The sequence below is a fragment of the Anabrus simplex genome, chromosome 5 (genome assembly GCF_040414725.1).
Source record: "Anabrus simplex isolate iqAnaSimp1 chromosome 5, ASM4041472v1, whole genome shotgun sequence".
Lineage (NCBI taxonomy): Eukaryota > Metazoa > Arthropoda > Insecta > Orthoptera > Tettigoniidae > Anabrus > Anabrus simplex.
Window position 1 is genome coordinate 358,322,160 of NC_090269.1, and position 19,316 is coordinate 358,341,475.

Genomic DNA, 19,316 nt, shown 5'->3' on the forward strand with positions numbered 1-19,316 from the left:
TAATGGTCATTTACAGCGGTGTCCAATGGCTTGCATATGACTAACACCACTAAAATAGATTTTGTGACGAACTACGGGATCAACTTTTGCCAGTTCCCATTTACTATTGAATTATTAATGATTAGATTTTCTGTGTATATGAATTAATACTTGATATATTCTCAATGATGAGCATACTCAAGAAGTTAGAACCTAGTTTATTTTCAAATTTAATAATAATTTCATCCCAGTTTTTTAATGTGAATTTGTATATATTTCTTTCATTTGTTTTATGTCAATTGTGTGCATGTACATTTGTTTAGTTATTAGATGTTTTACATTAAGGCTGAAGATGGCCAGCCCCACCCGAAACTAGTTCCTAATTAATTAATGTAATTTAGAATATTACATATTATAGTATTGAAAGGTGGACCATTACTACATTAATTTAATAAATATATTGTACTTATAATTCAATACGGATCAGAACCATGAAGTTTATAACCTATGACCTCATATTTATAACTTAATAAAATCTATTCCCCGACTCAAGATGCTTTTAGCCCTATCACCTCGCACATTTCTTGAATTCACTTCTGTCCCATTCTACATATTCCTGACTTCCATTCAACCAGTCTTCTTCTCCTGACCAGAGAGAAGGCGTTCCCATCTAGGTGGCCCGCCCCACCCCCTGAGGGTGGAGGATGAAAACTTCATTAATAGTAGTAGCACTGCTTTGTTCGATATAAGCCAGAAGGAATTATTATTAATGTTATTATTATTATTTTGACCTTTTGTGTGTAGGTCCTATATAAGTACATATATACTTATAAGGTATATATAGTTTGTATGTGCAACAGTGCATTCTCGAAGACAATTTATCCACATAATGTTAAACAGCAAGAAAAATAATTTATTTATGTACGGTAATTCTACAACATTTTTTACAACTTAGAAAATGTGTGATATATCGCACAACACCCACAAGAAACATAACAAATGTTAATAAAACCATGTATCAATGGCCTAAGAGCTCCTCGTAGAGCTGACTGCCCACGCCCGGAAAGGGAGAATGAACTAGACAGTTGGTCTGCCACTGCTAAGCAGAATCTTGGAGGGGCGTGCCAATCCAACTGATGAGCCAAATGGCAACTCTGGGCGAAACTCTGCAAATACACACGGCCTAACCACCCAAAAGCAAGTTTATTCGTGTGATTTTAAGATCTGCCGCCGTGAAAGCTATTTTTAAACAACTTAACTTACCTTAACAGGTAATACCTCTATTATTATTATTATTATTATTATTATTATTATTATTATTATTATTATTATTATTATTATTATTATTATTATTATGAAAAGAATTGCGCACAATGTGCATCAGTGTTTAGCATAAGTACACAATGATTTTTTTTTTTTTTTTTTGCAAAACTGCAAATGATATCTCTGACAATTTTCACCACGCGGTTCGCATACACCAGTCACAGGGATCATGGAATCCCTTATTAGTGCAGACTACATGATGGAAGCCATGACAACCATACCGAGCTCACCACATGTCTTAACTCGTAGTTACACTGTGTCCACGCCTTATCCGTCATGGCGTGAGTGGCATAAAACTCGCAGAAACCTGCAGAAACTTGCAGAAACCTCGTTGCAAATATGAAAATAGATGCAACGTATGTTTCGAATTACCAAGAGCAAGAAGTTGGAGAGATAATAACAGAGTATAAGAAAACGAAAGCCCTTGGCCCCGACGATATAGTAAGTGAGCACTTAAAAGGTTCACTTGAACAGGTGCACGCGTAATGGACAAAACTGTTCAACAAATGTTTAGAAAAAGGGGATATACCACAGTGCTGGAAGTACTCCAAAATCAAAATCCTCTATAAAGGGAAAAGAAACACAGAAGATCCAAATCCCTATAGAGGTATCGCCCTAGAGAACAATGGCTTTAAAGTCTTCACTAAAATTCTTTGCAATAGACTAACAGAGCTGGTTGACAATTCTATCCCAGACTCTCAGTTTGGTTTTAGAAGGGGTAGATCAACTCTTCATGCAATAAAGAATTTAATGAATGACATCGATGATACATTAAGGAAGGAAAAAAAAAACGTTTTTCGCGGTTTTTATAGATTTCAACAAGGCTTTCGTCTTTTTGGACAGAGGAATACTCATCACGAAATTAGAGCAACTGATAGGACGAGAATACTACATCACCGTAATAATCAGAAACATTCTATCTCACACAAGAGTGGTAATAGATGAAGGCGTTGCTATATCCAGTACCATAAAGCAATGCCTCTTTATGAGTCCGGGATTTCTTGCTACTCGAAGTTGAAATCTATCCGTTCGAAATTAGAAAGTGTAAATGTATTATTTGTATGTGGGCTATTTAGAAATGTTTATACTATGCTAAGTATTTGTCAATAATTTGTAATGTTGGTTTACATGCGTTTCCGGTCCAAAGAGCTTCAACTTGGTCATTTCCAGCTCCAGGGTGGCTTGTGCTTTCCATGTGAGGCTGAGCTGAGTTCCGGATTATGTGACAAGTTGATACAATAACAAATGCTATGTAGGTGCGCGAGAAGACCTGACGTTGAGTGTATTTGGCATGAAGAATATTATGGTGATCTAAATTAGTTTCGTTTAGTTGACAGTGAACTTCTCCATTACTCAACGGAAATACAAGTATGACTTGCTTTATTTGGCCGTATTTTATTGAAATAGAATTACGTATTTATGTGTACTTGGTAATTTTTGTGGGGAAGTTGCAAAATTGTGTTATAATTGCTGTCATAGTTATTCTGATAAATTACGTATGTTGTTACTTGCCCTTTACAATTGTTTGCCTACTAATACGTATATTTTTGTCACTCTAAAGTATAAATTAATCCTAATGGCGTGTAAGGCCTACATGGAGCATATTTTGGGTAATCCTCGAAATTTTCATCTTTCAAAAATTTTGTTTGTTAGCAGATTATTGGGTGCTAGGAAGGATAAACATATTGCTTTAAGGCCGAAATGGCTCTGTTTTGAATGTACGGTATATGACGGAGTGTCAGGAAGTACCTTCTACTCTTTAAATCCCTGAATTAGGAATACAGACAGCAGAGAGAAAGGAGATAGATAATCTTTCACATAGTAACATGGTAAAAATGGTACAATTTTACGTGTTGGAGTGGAATATAACGGGAGGTAGTTACTTTGTCAGTTGGTACTTCTTTGTTTAGTAATCTTCAATCAATACATCTTCAGCAAACAATAGTTTCTGTAGCACACTGTTCAATATCGTATATCTCTGGTAATTCAGCAGCAGTATTTTTGCACCTTGACCTTTTGCTTGTACAACAATAATAATAATAATAATAATAATAATCTTCATTGCAGCCAGCGACCATACATGTAAAGAAATAAAGATCACTGATACCTGATTGACATAGATGTTAGAGTTTCTCATCATTTAGGCTACAGTGCATAGCATATCTTTTACCTGCTTGCTCACATGCAGTGAGGGTCTGGATCATGGAACCTACCGTTTTTCACACTTTCTTCTAAAATCTGTGTAGGCCTACGGCAAATCTGGTGATCAAATGTCATAAGTCACATCCAGCTCATGTCCAATCTCAGTACATCATTGCATCTGTCAGCTGCCTCTGTGGATCAGCGGTAGAGTGTCGGCCTCCGGATCCCAAGATAGCGGGTTCAAACCCGGCAGAAGTAGTCGGATTTTTGAAGGGCGGAGAAAAGTCCATTCGACACTCCATGTCGTACGATGTCGGCATGTAAAAGATCTCTGGTGACACATTTGGTGTTTACCCGACAAAGTTCATTAAATCTCAGCCATAGACGCCCAAGAGAGTTTCGGTTTACTCGGTCTGCCATCTGGTAGGGGCCTAGAGTAAAACGGAACATCGAAATTGATGAGCAGACAGCCAGATGGCGTCAAATTGAAATGTCTGCACACGGTAGCTGAGGCCATATGATTATTATTATTATTATTATTATTATTATTATTATTATTATTATTATTGCATATTTCATGTAGAAATTGTCCTATATTGTAGCTTTCTTTGTATGAAGTTCCTTATCGCTCGCTGTAGATGGCAGGAGGAACTGGAATCTTACATCTTCCACTATGAACGTCTCCTTTGCAAGAACATAAACAAGTCAGGATAACAAATATTTTGACATGTTCAAGTCTCATTTAAGGAACCTTGCCTTCAGGTTTTCAATTTTCTGTAGTATTCTTTTCGAGAGGTACTCCCATATTAATTCTTTCCCGTTTGTGGCTGTTAGCAACATTTCAACATCGAACAGTCTCATAGCTGTCTCTAATGACAGGTGCAGAAGGTATTTAATGTCACTGATAGATCTCATGGTCACTACAATTCTCTCTCTCAGATGGATCGAGAAAGTTAAACCTGTTACTTATATAATGATCCTTAGATGCTTGTTCTAGTTACTGATTTTCAGTCTGTCTCTTACATAGGTTGAAGTCACTCTGTGCTAATTTTCCTCCCTTTCTGAAGAGTACCAGTTATGTCTTGCTGGTATTCAGATATATTTCATTTTCCTCTCCATTCAGTAATTAAATCTATTGCAACCTGTTGTTCATCTTTACTATCCAAAGCTAGTGTCATGTCACGTCATCTCAAACAGCCAAATATATCAGACCATCAGTTTATTCATTTAGCTGTCGCTGTACGTTCCTTCGAATTATCTGTAATTATTGCAAACCTAAGTTTTCTAAACACATCATCAATGACGATGTATAGATGCACGACTTCAGCCGCGGAGCCCGTGACTGCGGAATCCTGAACTTATACCTTTACCACACTTTTTTGGCAATTACATTTTGAATGTCTTGTAAGAGGTTTCTACCTGCCATCATCAGAGTCAGTTGCCTTGCTCTGACACTCAAATTGCTCATCTGGGTACAACAGGTATACTAATATGTTTATTGTGTGTATCATCAGTCTCTTAAATAATTTTAATGCCGCTGATGACTGGCTTGCTTACATCTCCTTTTCCTTTATAAGGCATTTAATAATTTAACTTCCTTCATGTCATGGGAATTGTACCTGTGTCTAAGCACTTACTCTTAAAAGCTCTGTTACTAGAAATGGAAGCAATATCATAAAGTTTTGTTGTAGATGCCATCCAGACCTGCTGCTCTATGGCTGTTTGCACTGAAAATTGCCTACTTCATCTGTGTTCAGTGTTTTCCTCTAATCTCGTTGCTGGCGTTGTGTTTCTGTTACACAATACTCTCTGTGCTCCTCCCAGATTTCCATTGATATATCTACTAGGAATCGTCATTGACAAGCACAGAGCATTTTATTAGGATCCTCTTCAAAATCTCTTTATTTGCAAATGAGGTGTCTACCTCGGTGGCAAATGGTACACTAAAATATATTATTGTCAAGCACTAAATATTAAATTAACAAGAGAAGAAAATTTTCCTATAATACAATATTATACAATTTACGCTAACAATGTTTTCAAAATCAAAATCAAAATCTCTTTATTTGCAAATGAGGTGTCTACCTCAATGGCAAATGGTACACTAAAATACATTATTGTCAAGCACTAAATATTAAATTAACAAGAGAAGAAAATTTTTCCTATAATACAATATTATACAATTTACGCTAACAATGTTTTCTATTAAACACACAGCTCATCCTTAATAAATTTATATTGTTTACAAAATTCTAATTATAATATCTCCTGTACTACTTACAAAAATAGTCAACTGATATACAGTATGTGGAATTGCTTCAAATGATACTATAAAACTGGTATAACAATAATATTTACATTGCATTTATTTATTTACAATTTTTTTTTTTTACCCGTTCTGGATCCTAAGTAGCATAACGACCTGCTGCGTCTTAACCAGAGCCCCTTTTGCCACCACTTTTCAGAGTTCCTGAAGGGCCTTCACAGCTACCGTAGCGGTCCCAGGGCCCTCGAAGTCCCCACTGTACTTCACCCCTACAGGCAGTCCCCTACTTTGGCTGTCCAAACTCCTTAGACCAGGGGATGGAATTAATTTATTCACACACATTTTTTTATTTACAATAACCTGCACCGGTCGAATGCCCTCTAACACTTCATTTATTTTCTCTGTTGCTGTTTATTCTCTTTTTGAATATCTGTACAGATTTTGGAAAAGGATCAAACACTACCCCTGGTAAACTGTTCCACTCCTTCACACCCTTCCCAATGAATGAAAATTTACCCCAATCGCTTCTGCTAAAATTCCTTCTAATTTTATATTTGTGGTCAGTCCTGCCGATATAATTATTTTCCAACTGAAGCCTCTCACGGATATCTCCCCATGCTGTTTCTCCTGTATAGGCTCTATATAATCCTGTAAGTCTAGTTTTCTCCCTTCTCTTACTTAAAGTTTCCCACCCAAGTTCCTTTAACATTTCTGATACACTACTCTTTCAATTCAGTATATTAGCTTCCAACTTTGTCTTTCATATACTCCAATTTTTTAAATATTTTAGATGGTTTTAAAATTCTTTTCTGGCAGATTGATATTCCAAAAATGAGTACCATCCATAGTTTGCTGTACTTCATGTAATTTCATCAGCGTTTTGTGTCTTGTGCAGTAGCATTCACTGTTGAACCATTCCTTTGCTTTCTTCTTCCTAAGACGCCATCTCCGAGCGGAGGTTGGCGATCCACGTAACTAGCTCTGATCTTGACAGCACAGAATGGATGCCACTTCTGAAGTTCAGCAGTGCAATCTTCGAAGGTCTTTCAGTCATGAATTTCTTCTTTTCCCAACAGATCTCTTCCCCTGTATCTTTCCTTCAATAATAAGCTGTAAGAACTGATACCTCTTACCTCTCATGATATGTTCTAGGTATTGTTTTTTCCTCTGTTTTATGATGAGCAGTAGTTCTTTTTGCTTTTTCATCCGACTAAGGACCTCGACATTTGAGATTTTCGTTACCCAAGATATCCGCAACAGATAGCGATACAGGTACATTTCATAGTCATCAATACATATTTCTATGATTGGATTCAGAGTCCAGCTTTCACATCCATATAGGAGAACAGAAAATAGCCCGCCTGGTGGCCATGATCGTTAAGGCGCTGAAGTCTAAAAACGGTCTAACACCGAGGTTAGCCGGTTCGAGTCCCGTTGGTCGAAAAAATTTTCACCATCAGAATGTTGGCCGGCAGGGTAGGGGAGGTGGTGGTATACAATTTCTAATCACTAGATTGCATGCCAAAAGCCTGGATTAAATTCCAAACCTCTCCGCAGTGCTCATATGGAGTGAGGGCATATGACTCTGTTGATGGTGATTCGTCCGTCGGATGGGGACGTTACGCCTTGAGCAGACCCCTAGGTGCTATTCGACAGGAGTAGGCTATGTGCCGGCACCGGGTTTCACCCTCTCCCTACTATCATATATCACGTCATTCATTTCATCTCTCATTAACTCCTCTGATGAGGTTGACGTCAGGAAGGGCATCCGGTCATAAAAAAAACCCGCCACGACAAATTCATCTCACTTCATACCCGACCCCGTAGGGAAACGGGACAAGGGTTGGACAAACAATAGGAGAACAGAAAATATATAGCAGCGTATAATACGAATTTGTAGCTGGAGACTGAGATCTGACCTCACAAAGAATTTCTTCATGGTAATGAATTGTTTCCTGGCCTGCTCAATTCTAGATACGAGGACGGTTTGAAAAGTTCTCGAAATCACCACTAGATGTCAGTGCTAGAGCAACAAGGTTCCCGCGCAATAATCACACATCCTTTGTGAGTGAACACGTGGCGCGTCAGTGCTCTAGCTGCAGGGGTGTGGTAGTGACGACTCTTTGTTGTTGTTCCCGCATAGTGATTTGTGACAATGGAAAAAACTGAGATTCGAGCAGTGATTAAATACTTTGTAAAGAAAGGTATGAAGGCATAGGAAATTCATGCTAACTTTCAAAATGACATCAGCCGAATTTATTTTAATGTATGTCAATAACTAAAATGTATAATTGGCCAAGAAACACTGAATGCCCTTAATGCCTAAGCAGCTGTAATTTTTAAGAGATAAATTTTACCAAATACTTGTACTGCAATGAACCTCCATACCAAGCACAAATATGTTTAAAGTTCCAAAATGATATTAGCTGAATTTATTTTAATGTAGCCTATGTTAGTAACTAGAATGTATAATTGGCCAAAAAAAACTGTATGCCCTTAATGTTTACGCAGCTGTAAACGTTTTTTTTAAGAGATTGATTTTAACTAAACTAGATGCTTAATCAGCATTTTGCAACAACTACAAGGAATTGACAACGTTTTAACTATTTATATCTAAAAGATTGTACAGAATTAACAAATTATAATATATTGCATATGAAATATGCTAGTAATTTCAGTAAATTTTTTTTATGGTTTACACTTAATACACAAAATAGTTGAAGAGTATGGTTCAATTTGTATATACATATATTTTAAAATAATGTTAATATAGATTTGTATAACGCCTTGTAACAATTTTTCCTATGGCTGATGATGGCAAATACAGTTGCCGAAACCGGTCCCTATGTTGAAATCTAATAAATATGTGATGTATTAATGACTTCACAATGTTGTAGTATAGAATGGGTGGAAACAATTACCCTCACTCCTTAATGTACATACATATATACATACATACATACAGACAGACAGAAATTACGGAAAATTAAAAAGTCCTTTCCTTGATACTGTGGACACGACTGATACAGAAATACCATTATTTTTAAATTCTGAGCAATGTACAGACAAAACTCTTATTTTATATACACTGACTGACAGAGCAAATGCAACACCAAGAAGGAGTGGTCAGAACTTTATGCCAATTGCAGGGTAGACTGACGTCACTGAGGTATGCTCATGATGTGAAATGCGCCGCTGTGCTGCGCACGTAGCGAACGATAAATGGGACCCGGCGTTGGCGAATGGCCCACTTCGTACCGTGATTTCTCAGCCGACAGTCATTGTAGAACGTGTTGTTGTGTGCCACAGGACACGTGTATAGCTAAGAATGCCAGGCCGCCGTCAACGGAGGCATTTCCAGCAGACAGACGACTTTACGAGGGGTATGGTAATTGGGCTGAGAAGGGCAGGTTGGTCGCTTCGTCATATCGCAGCCGATACCCATAGGGATGTGTCCACGGTGCAGCGCCTGTGGCGAAGATGGTTGGCGCAGGGACATGTGGCACATGCGAGGGGTCCAGGCGCAGCCCGAGTGACGTCAGCACGCGAGGATCGGCGCATCCACCGCCAAGCGGTGGCAGCCCCGCACGCCACGTCAACCGCCATTCTTCAGCATGTGCAAGACACCCTGGCTGTTCCAATATCGACCAGAACAATTTCCCGTCAATTGGTTGAAGGAGGCCTGCACTCCCGGCGTCTGCTCAGAAGACTACCATTGACTCCACAGCATAGACGTGCACGCCTGGCGTGGTGCCGGGCTAGAGCGACTTGGATGAGGGAATGGCGGAACGTCGTGTTCTCCGATGAGTCACGCTTCTGTTCTGTCAGTGATAGTCACCGCAGGCGAGTGTGGCGTCGGCGTGGAGAAAGGTCAAATCCGGCAGTAACTGTGGAGCGCCCTACCGCTAGACAACGCGGCATCATGGTTTGGGGCGCTATTGCGTATGATTCCATGTCACCTCTAGTGCGTATTCAAGGCACGTTAAATGCCCACCGCTACGTGCAGCATGTGCTGCGGCCGGTGGCACTCCCATACCTTCAGGGGCTGCCCAATGCTCTGTTTCAGCAGGATAATGCCCGCCCACACACTGCTCGCATCTCCCAACAGGCTCTACGAGGTGTACAGATGCTTCCGTGGCCAGCGTACTCTCCGGATCTCTCACCAATCGAACACGTGTGGGATCTCATTGGACGCTATTGCAAACTCTGCCCCAGCCTCGTACGGACGACCAACTGTGGCAAATGGTTGACAGAGAATGGAGAACCATCCCTCAGGACACCATCCGCACTCTTATTGACTCTGTACCTCGACGTGTTTCTGCGTGCATCACCGCTCGCGGTGGTCCTACATCCTACTGAGTCGATGCCATGCGCATTGTGTAACCTGCATATCGGTTTGAAATAAACATCAATTATTCGTCCGTGCCGTCTCTGTTTTTTCCCCAACTTTCATCCCTTTCAAACCACTCCTTCTTGGTGTTGCATTTGCTCTGTCAGTCAGTGTATATAGATTTGCCATTTGTTGTTCATGCTTCCTGTCGTTCGCATTACCTTCCCAGTTGACATTTGGTCATTTGAGCTCTTACAGATGTTGATTCCTGTAGGGAACCTGAGATATTTGTCCCGAATGAGTAAATTTATAATGCTAGTGTAGTTGGTCCGTCATTGGACATTATAAATTTTCCAGCTAACTCATTCCTTATTGCCAGCATTTTGCCCCAGTGTGTTAAGTTGGGCTCATCAGTTGGTAAATAGCGCACCTACCAAGACGCACGGCTAGTGCATACCGCTGTGGCCACTACATAGGCTACTTGGAGCCATCCGCAGTGCCAATGCACTATGAGAGACTTTGGGACAGTTGTGTGGAGTGACGAATCACGGTACACAGTGTGGCGATCCGATGGCAGGGTGTGGGTATGGCAAATGCCCGGTGAACGTCGTCTGCCAGTGTGTGTAGTGCCAACAGTAAAATTCGGTGGTGGTGGTGTTATGGTGTGGTCGTGCTTTTCATGGAGGGGGCTTGCACCCCTTGTTGTTTTGCGTGGTACTATCACAGCACAGGCCTACATTGATGTTTTAAGCACCTTCATGCTTCCCACTGTTGAAGAGCACTTCGGAGATCGCGATTGCATCTTTCAACACGATCGAGCACCTGTTCTTAATGCACGGCTTGTGGCGGAGTGGTTACACGACAATAACATCCCTGTAATAGACTGGCCTGCACAGAATTCCAACCTGAATCCTATAGAACACCTTTGGGATGTTTTGGAATGCCGATTTCGTACCAGACCTCACCGACCGACATCGCTACCTCTCCTCAGTGCAGTGCTCCGTGAAGAATGGGCTGCCATTACCCAAGCAACCTTCCAGCACCTGATTGAACGTATGCCTATGTGAGTGGAAGCTGTCATCAAGGCTAAGGGTGGGCCAACACCATATTGAATTCCAGCATTAGCGATAGAGGGTGCCACGAACTTGTACGTCAAGTTCAGCCAGGTGTCCGGATACTTTTGATCACATAGTGTATGTTTTATTTATTTCTATTATTACATCATACATACATCATTATAGACCGTTATGCCTTTCAGTGTTCAGTCTGCAAGCCTTTGTGAATTTACTAAAGTTTGCCACAATCCTCTATTTGCAACTAGTGCTGTGGCCTCATTTAGTTCTATACCTATTATCTTTAAATCGTTAGAAGCTGAGTCTAACCATTATCGTCTTGGTCTCCCTCTACTTCTCTTACCCTTCATAACTGAGTCCGTTATTCTCCTAGGTAACCTATCCTCCTCATTCGCCTTACATAATCCCACCACCAAAGCCGGTTTATGCGTACAGCTTCATCCATTGAGTTCATTCCTAACTTAGCCTTTATCTCCTCATTCCGAGTACCCTTCTGCCACTGTTCCAACCTGTTTGTACCAGCAATCATTCTCGCTACTTTCAGGTATGTTACCTCTAACTTATGAATAAGGTATCCTGAGTCCACCCAGCTTTCGCTCCCATAAAGCAAAATTTGTCTGAAAACAGACCGATGTAAAGATAATTTGGTCCGGGAGTTGACTTCCTTCTTACAGATACTGTTGATCGCAACTGCGAGCTCACTGCATTAACTTTACTGTACCTTGAACAATCTCACTTACTATATTGCCATCCTGAGAAAACACACATCCTAAATACTTGAAATTATCTACCTCTTCCAGCTTTGTATCACCAATCTCACATTCATTTCTCTTGGCTTTCTTACCTACTGACATCAATTTAGTCTTGGAAAGGCTAATTTTCATACCATACTCATTGCACCTATTTTCAAATTCCAAGATATTAGACTGCAGGCTTTCGGCACAATCTGCCATTAAGACCAAATAGTCAGCATAGGCCAGACTGCTTACTACATTTCCACCTAACTGAATCCCTCCCTGCCACTTTATACCTCTCAGCAGATGATCCATGTAAACTATGAACAACAAAGGTGAAAGATTACAGCCTTGTCTAACCCCTGTAAGTACCCTGAACCAAGAACACATTCTACCATCAATACTCACTGCACCCCAATTCTCAACATAAATGCCTTTGATTGATGTTAATAATCTACCCTTAATCCCATAGTTCCCCAGTATGGTGAACATCTTTTCCCTCGGTATCCTGTTATATGCTTTCTCTAGTTCTACGAAACATAAACACAACTGTCTATTCCTCTCGTAGCATTTTTCAATTACCTGGCGCATACTGAAAATCTGATCCTGACAGCCGCTCTGTGGTCTGAAACCACACTGGATTTTCATCCAACTTCCTCTCAACGGCTGATGGCCCCCTCCCTTCCAAGATGCCAGTGAATACTTTGCCTGGTACACTAATCAATGAGATACCTCGATAGTTGTTGCAGTCCTTCCTGTTCCCTTGCTTATAGATAGGTGCAGTTACTACTTTTGTCCAATCTAAAGGTACCTTACCAACACTCCATACTAATCTTATTATTCTATGAAGCCGTTTCATCCCCACCTTCCCACTATACTTCACCATTTCAGGTCTAATTTAATCTATTCCTGCTGCTGTATGACAGTGGAGTTTATTTGCCATCCTTTCCACTTCCTCAAGCGTAATTTCACCAACATCATTTTCCTCCTTCCCATGAGCTTGGCTGTTCATGACACCACCATAAAGGTTTCCTTTTACGTTGAGAAGATTTTAAAAATATTTCCTCCATCTGTCCAGCGATTCTAGTATGAGTTCACCTGAATGACCCAAAACACTGTTCATTTCCTTTTTCCATCCCTTCCTAAGATTCTTTATTACTGTCCAAAAAGGTTTCCCTGCTGCTTGACCTAGCCTTTCCAGGTTATTACCAAAATCTTCCCATGACCTCTTTTCGGAGTCAACAACTATTTGTTTCGCTCTGTTTCTTTCATCTATGTACAATTCCCTGTCTGCATTAGCCCTTGTTTGGAGAGCCATTTCTGATAAGCCTTCTTTTTACGTTTACAAGCTGCTCTCGCTTCATCATTCCACCAAGATGTTCGCTTTTTTCCATCTGTACACACAGTTGTTCCTAGGCATTTTCGTGCTGTTTCTACTACAGCATCTCTGTATGCCACCCATTCTCTCTCTCTGTCTATCTCCTGAACCTGCTTACTGTCCACTGTTCGAAACTTTCTACTAATTATATCCATGTACTTCTGCCTAATTTCCTCATCCTGGTGATTTTATATCCTTATTCATTTACGACAGATATCACTTTCTCTATTCTAGGCTTAGAGATATTTAGTTCACTACAGATCACATCTGTTTCATTGAAAAATACCCAAAAATCCTGTACATTCCAAACAGATTTCCTGAGTTCGAAGTCGGTTAAGATATAGTCTATTATGGATCTAGTACCCTTAGCCTCCCATGTGTAGCGGTGAATAGCCTTATGCTTGAAGAATGTATTCGTAAATGCTAAACCCGTACTAGCACAAAAGTCCAGCAAATGCTTCCCATTCCCATTAGCTTCCATATCTTTCCCACATTTACCAATCACCATTTCAGCTCCTTCAGTTCTATTTCCAACTCTTGCATTGAAATCGCCCATTAGCACTCTCCTATCCTTGCTGTTGACCCTGACTACAACGTCACTCAATGCTTCATAAGATCTGTCAATTTCATCCTCATCTGCTCCCTCGCATGGTGAATACACTGAGACAGTTCTTGTCCTAATTCCTCCAACTGACAAATCTACCCACATCATTCGCTCTTTTACGTGCCTAACAGAAACTATGTTGCGTGAAATAGTATTCCTGATGAATAGCCCTACCCCAGACTCTGCCCTTCCCTTTTTAACACCCGTCAATTACACTTTATAATCTCCTAGCTCTTCCTCTTTATCTCCCCTTACCCGAATATCACTTACTCCTAGCATTTCCAGATGCATCATCTTTGCTGACTCAGCCAGTTCTACTTTCTTTCTTCCGTAAGTCCCATTAATATTGAAAGCTCTCCATCGAATTCCATTTCATTTGTCAAGTTGTTTCCAAGGAGTCCCTCGCTTGTCAAATGGGAGTGGGACTCCGTTACTCCCATAGGTCCGAGGCTTGCTTAAAATTTTCTGAGCTCGGTAAATTCATGAAGCAGGATGCTACCCTACTTACACATAGTCCAAGTGAGGATCTCTCCTCTAACATGTTAGGGACCACCGGTGGATTGTATAGCCCTAGCCGCCTGGGCACAAGGAAGGCCATGGCTCAGAATACGTCCGAGATGCCCACTCCCATTCTGTAGCATCTGGTATTCCGACTCAGGACCATTTACTAGCCACTCAGCCGTTGCCCATGGTTCACGAAATAGCACGTGACTACACTGTTTATGATTATTATTATTATTATTATTATTATTATTATTATTATTATTATTATTATTATTACTACAATTTAATATTTGTGTGTATTGTTTATTATTACTGTATTTGTATTTGTAGTAGTTTGTATGTATAGTTTTTTTCCTTTGTTTTGTGTCATAACAATAAAGCCCACTCATTCCATGTTCATCAGCTACCTCACTCTGGGCTAAAATCTAAAAAATTTCCCTCATACTTCTAAGGCCTTAGAAGGAGCTTCAGGTAAAGTAAGACTTATTTCCTTTACAAACATTATCGTTCTGCCTGGAGGGAACCCTCAAACTTCTTTCAGCAGCCTTCTCTGAGGTCTGGGTTGTGTTTGTAGGGCACTTTTAAGAACTGGTTTTAGCAGAAAATCTGCTCAGGTTATATATCTACGCCTGACTTTTCCTGTTGTTAGGCATCCCAACGAAAGTCAGTGGTCTGGTGGTCAATTCTCCTTTGAAGTATACCATGCTACAGTTACCTTTAAAGCACTTGCTACATTATCACAGTAAAAACTTTTACAAAAACATATACACGACAGGTATTTACACAATATTATAATAATAATTTCGTATGGCTATTTCTAGCCGAATGCAGCCCTTGTAAGGCAGACCCTCCGATGAGGGTGGGCGGCATCTACCATTTGGAGGTAACTGCGTTTTATTGTGGTGGAGGATAGTGTTATGTGCGGTGTGTGAGTTGCAGGGATGTTGGGGACAGCACAAACACCCAGCCCCTGGGCCACTGGAATTAACCAATTAAGGTTAAAATCCCCAACCTAGCCAGGAATCGAACCCGGACCCTCTGAACCGAAGGCCAGTACGCTGACCATTCAGCCAACGAGTCGGACATTTACACAATGCATCCTTATGTAAAAAGTATGTGCCAATTATAAGCTTTCGATTGTATATGAAATTAACGCTAAGATATCTTAAAATATCAGAGCTTGTATTTTTCACAACTTGATATAACTAATATCAACGGAGAAGTTCAACATTTCCTTAAAACATTATATTAATAACATTTCCTGTTTTAATTCCTTTAATAGGAATCAATGTGTCAGGCACCAGTAATCAGAATATGTATGATCCTTGGTAAGTGAGTTCGAATCCCACAAGCGCTAATTTTTTATATTTACATTTTAAGCTTTGAGGATCAAATACAAGGCCGTTAGAGAACCACTGCGACCATGATATCGTATCCAGAGTGTCATCAATCCGGGGTAGCGGGTAGCTGTCTTTCTTCATGTCTTCTGTAGTCAACACAGAATCGAGTAGAGCCATCCTTCTTCCTCATCAATACTACTGGGGAACTCCAAGGGCTTTCCGAGGGTTCTATTACTTTCTGTTCTTTCATTTCTTCGATCATCTGGTCTACTTCATGTTGCTTTGCGAGTAGAACTCGTAGAAATGGAGCCTTGATCGGCGCGCTGCCTCCCATATCCTTCCGATGTTATACGAGTTTCGTCCGGCCGAAATCGTTGCTGTCCAGGGAGAAGACGTCTTGAAACTCCAGCAGTAGGTATTTTAGCTTCTCCCATTGCCCACGTTCTAGGTTGTCTGTGGATTTTTCATACACTTTCCGCTGGGCCTCTGGCAAGTTCCGCCCTGCTCTTGCTCCTGTGACACACACAATTCTAACCAGTTATGAATAGCCACAAACTAATTACCAGTCCATTTACAAATCTCTCTTCTGTACTCACACCCGGGAGTCCCGGCTGGCTGCTACCCGGGAACGTCTACAATCCTTACTTTCACTTTCCCCCAAGTCCAGTCACCTCGTACAACCACTGTGAGTAGACAGCTGGATTTGAACACAGTGGCCCCTGGCTATACAACATACGACGACTGTTCGTCGGTTCGACTCCAATGATAGTCCGGTACTTCACACAATCACATGAAGTGAACAACAATCGGCAACAGCTCAGTAGTATCCAACAGCAGGACGATACTCACAACAGTGAATATTAACACACGTCCAATTAAACTCACACTCACGATAACTGCTTCAATCGCTGATTCACGGCGGTCCTCAATCCACAGAAGTACACACTCACACAGTACACCGTCTTTCATCCCGTCGCTTCCAGTTACACACTTACTGGTCTCTCCGACAGTACAGCAACAACTTGCTCGCAGAGGCCTTGTATTTATACCTCGATGTTGGACCACTAGAACATTTAGGGTTTGGCTGGAGATTGAACCTTCCCTCGTATCTTCCAGAAAGCGCATGGAGAAACTAGATGAAAGGAACAATACAGGAAGGGCATGGCATGTCCTCGGGCAGGCTGGGAAGTTCCCCAAGCTGGCTTAGTCATCCCCTTTCAGGTAATAGCAAAAGGGCTGCGACAAGGTTCACAGTCACTTGAGCACATAACAATATCAATAACATTTACTGTTTAATTCCCTTAATAGAAATCAATGTGTCAGGCACCAGTAATCAGAATATGTATGATCCTTGGTAAGTGGGTTCGAATCCCACAAGTGCTAAATATTTTTATTCACATTTTAAGCTTTGAGGATCAAATACAAGGCCATTCGTGCCACTATCGACCAATAGCATGCATGTTTAATGTGTACTGGCCTGATGCTTGGTGTACCCTAGCAGTGCTGGTAATTTCTTTGCTATTTATTTAAGATATGAGTATATTGACATGCTCCTCATCTGTGGTGAAACAAGACAGAACGCACAGGAGGCACAGCGCCTGTACCACGAAAGATTTCCACACTGCGAAAACCAATCGCAAATACCTTTAGGAAGGTGGAGCGGTGTTTGTGTATAACTTGATCACTTTTCCAAACAGTTCCTGTTAGAGAGGCACCATTTACATCCGGTGAAACTGCTGAGATGGTTTAGGACACTTTCTGGGGGAATCCTCACATGAGTACCCAGGCAGTAGCACAACAGACCAACATCAACCAGTCATCTGTTGTTCGGATCTTGCATTCCAGTTTGTTTCGTCCATATCACCTGCAGCTACATCAAGAGGTCTTCAGACGAGACTTCAAAACTTGCGTTGATGTCTGTGCGTGGATACTGACGCAAGTGGCAAATGATCCCAAGTTTGTATATCTCATTTTATTTTCGGACGAGTTACTATTTCACAATAATGGCTCTGTGAATTGTCATAATATGCACTACTGGTGTGTTGAAAATCCCCACTGGCTAAGACAGCCAGCATTTCAGGCATGATAGGGAGTAAATGTCTGGTGTGGTATATTGGGTGATCACCTAATTGGACGAGAACTTGGTCTTTGGGAGATTCATTAGGAGGTGGTACAATGTTTTATGCAACACTCTGTGGTGATTGTTGTATCTACAGTGATGCACACAAAATGCTGTCAACTTATGTACATGGATTTATTTACAATTATTTACAAATAAAATGCACATATTCATTCATTCATTCGCTCATTTATTTAGCTTTTATAGACTGTACAATTACATCTTTTGAAATACACCAACAGTATTGACGTCAGAAAAGTTGGATGGCGCAGCCACGCGGAAGAATGTTGAAGCTGCAACATAGTGACTGGTGAGCTTTATTTACATGGCGAAGCATTGACGTTGTGATGGAAATAGAAAGAAAATTGTCAAATTTGAGGAGGTACTGCTCTGTATACGGTTGCAAATCGTATAAAACGGATGCGAAATCTCTTCATTACTTTCCTGTACAAAAAGTTCAGAGAGAAAGATGGGCTTCCGCGCTGTCAATTGGAAAACGCGTTACGCGATACATGACAGTGTGCAGTCTGCATTCTCGTGAAGACGACTTCTTTCCACAGCGTAGGTACCGGTACTGTTTATTGTACTCATTGATAGTTATTGTCTCTAATTTGTATTCACAAAGATTTAGCTACATCAAAAATACTGATAAAGTTGTAGCCTAATATTTCTGTGCCGCACATAGAATGTAATCCGCTCTTTGTAAACTTCTTCATATGTGTAACAGCAGACAGTAAATTAACTATCTACGTGTGAGTAATATCTTTAACTGGTAGTAATTAAACACTGCATTTAAATTGTCTATAAAATACTTCTTTCAATGAAAGAAAATACGTAGTATTTTGCCATCATAAAGTAGCTTTTTTTGCTATTTGTTTTACGTCACACCGACACAGATAGGTCCTATGGCGACGATGGGACAGGAAAGGTCTAGGAATGGGAAGGAAGCGGCCGTGGCCTTAATTAAGGTACAGCCCCAGCATTTGGGAAACCACAGAAAACCATCTTCAGGGCTGCCGACAGTGGGGTTCGAACCCACTATCTCCCGGATGCGAGCTCACAGCTGCACGTTCCTAACCGCACGGCCAACTCGCCCGATCATCATAAATTAGAAGCCATAACCTAATTATTTGGTAGAATTCGACAAACCAAGTATTCTTCAACCCCAAACAGCTGTGACTGTAGAGGTTATAGTATTCTTTAATTATAATTTTCAAACTTTGCTCTGCATATTCTGTAGGTAGTTATAATTTTTATACTTATTGTTGTCGGTTCTAAGTTCTAACTTTTGTGCTGATGGTAAAAATGGAAGAATATTAAGATTAGGATGTGGGCTGTTCCAACACAAGCCTGTATAAAGCCTAGGATTTATTTGCTTTACAACATTTACTTAGTAGAATTATTATTTTATTTCTTCCCCAAGATTACAGTTTACAAGACAGGTAACTCCCCGTCACCTGGCTAAGGCTTTGGCATGGACCTAATCAACAAGAAATTACTCCATAACCTCTAATAGTGGAAAAT

General features: G+C 40.6%; 1 protein-coding gene across 3 annotated transcripts in view; it reads left to right on the forward strand.

Annotated features, from left to right (window-relative positions):
- The first annotated feature begins 2,530 nt into the window (after positions 1 to 2,530).
- LOC136874115 (tax1-binding protein 1 homolog) overlaps positions 2,531 to 19,316 on the forward strand; it is a 228,603-nt gene continuing 211,817 nt past the window's right edge. For all 3 annotated transcript variants that reach the window (XM_068227663.1, XM_067147670.2, XM_067147671.2), the window contains exon 1: positions 2,531 to 2,670. The gene's annotated coding sequence lies outside the window, so the exon portion shown is untranslated. The remainder of the gene's footprint in view (positions 2,671 to 19,316) is intronic.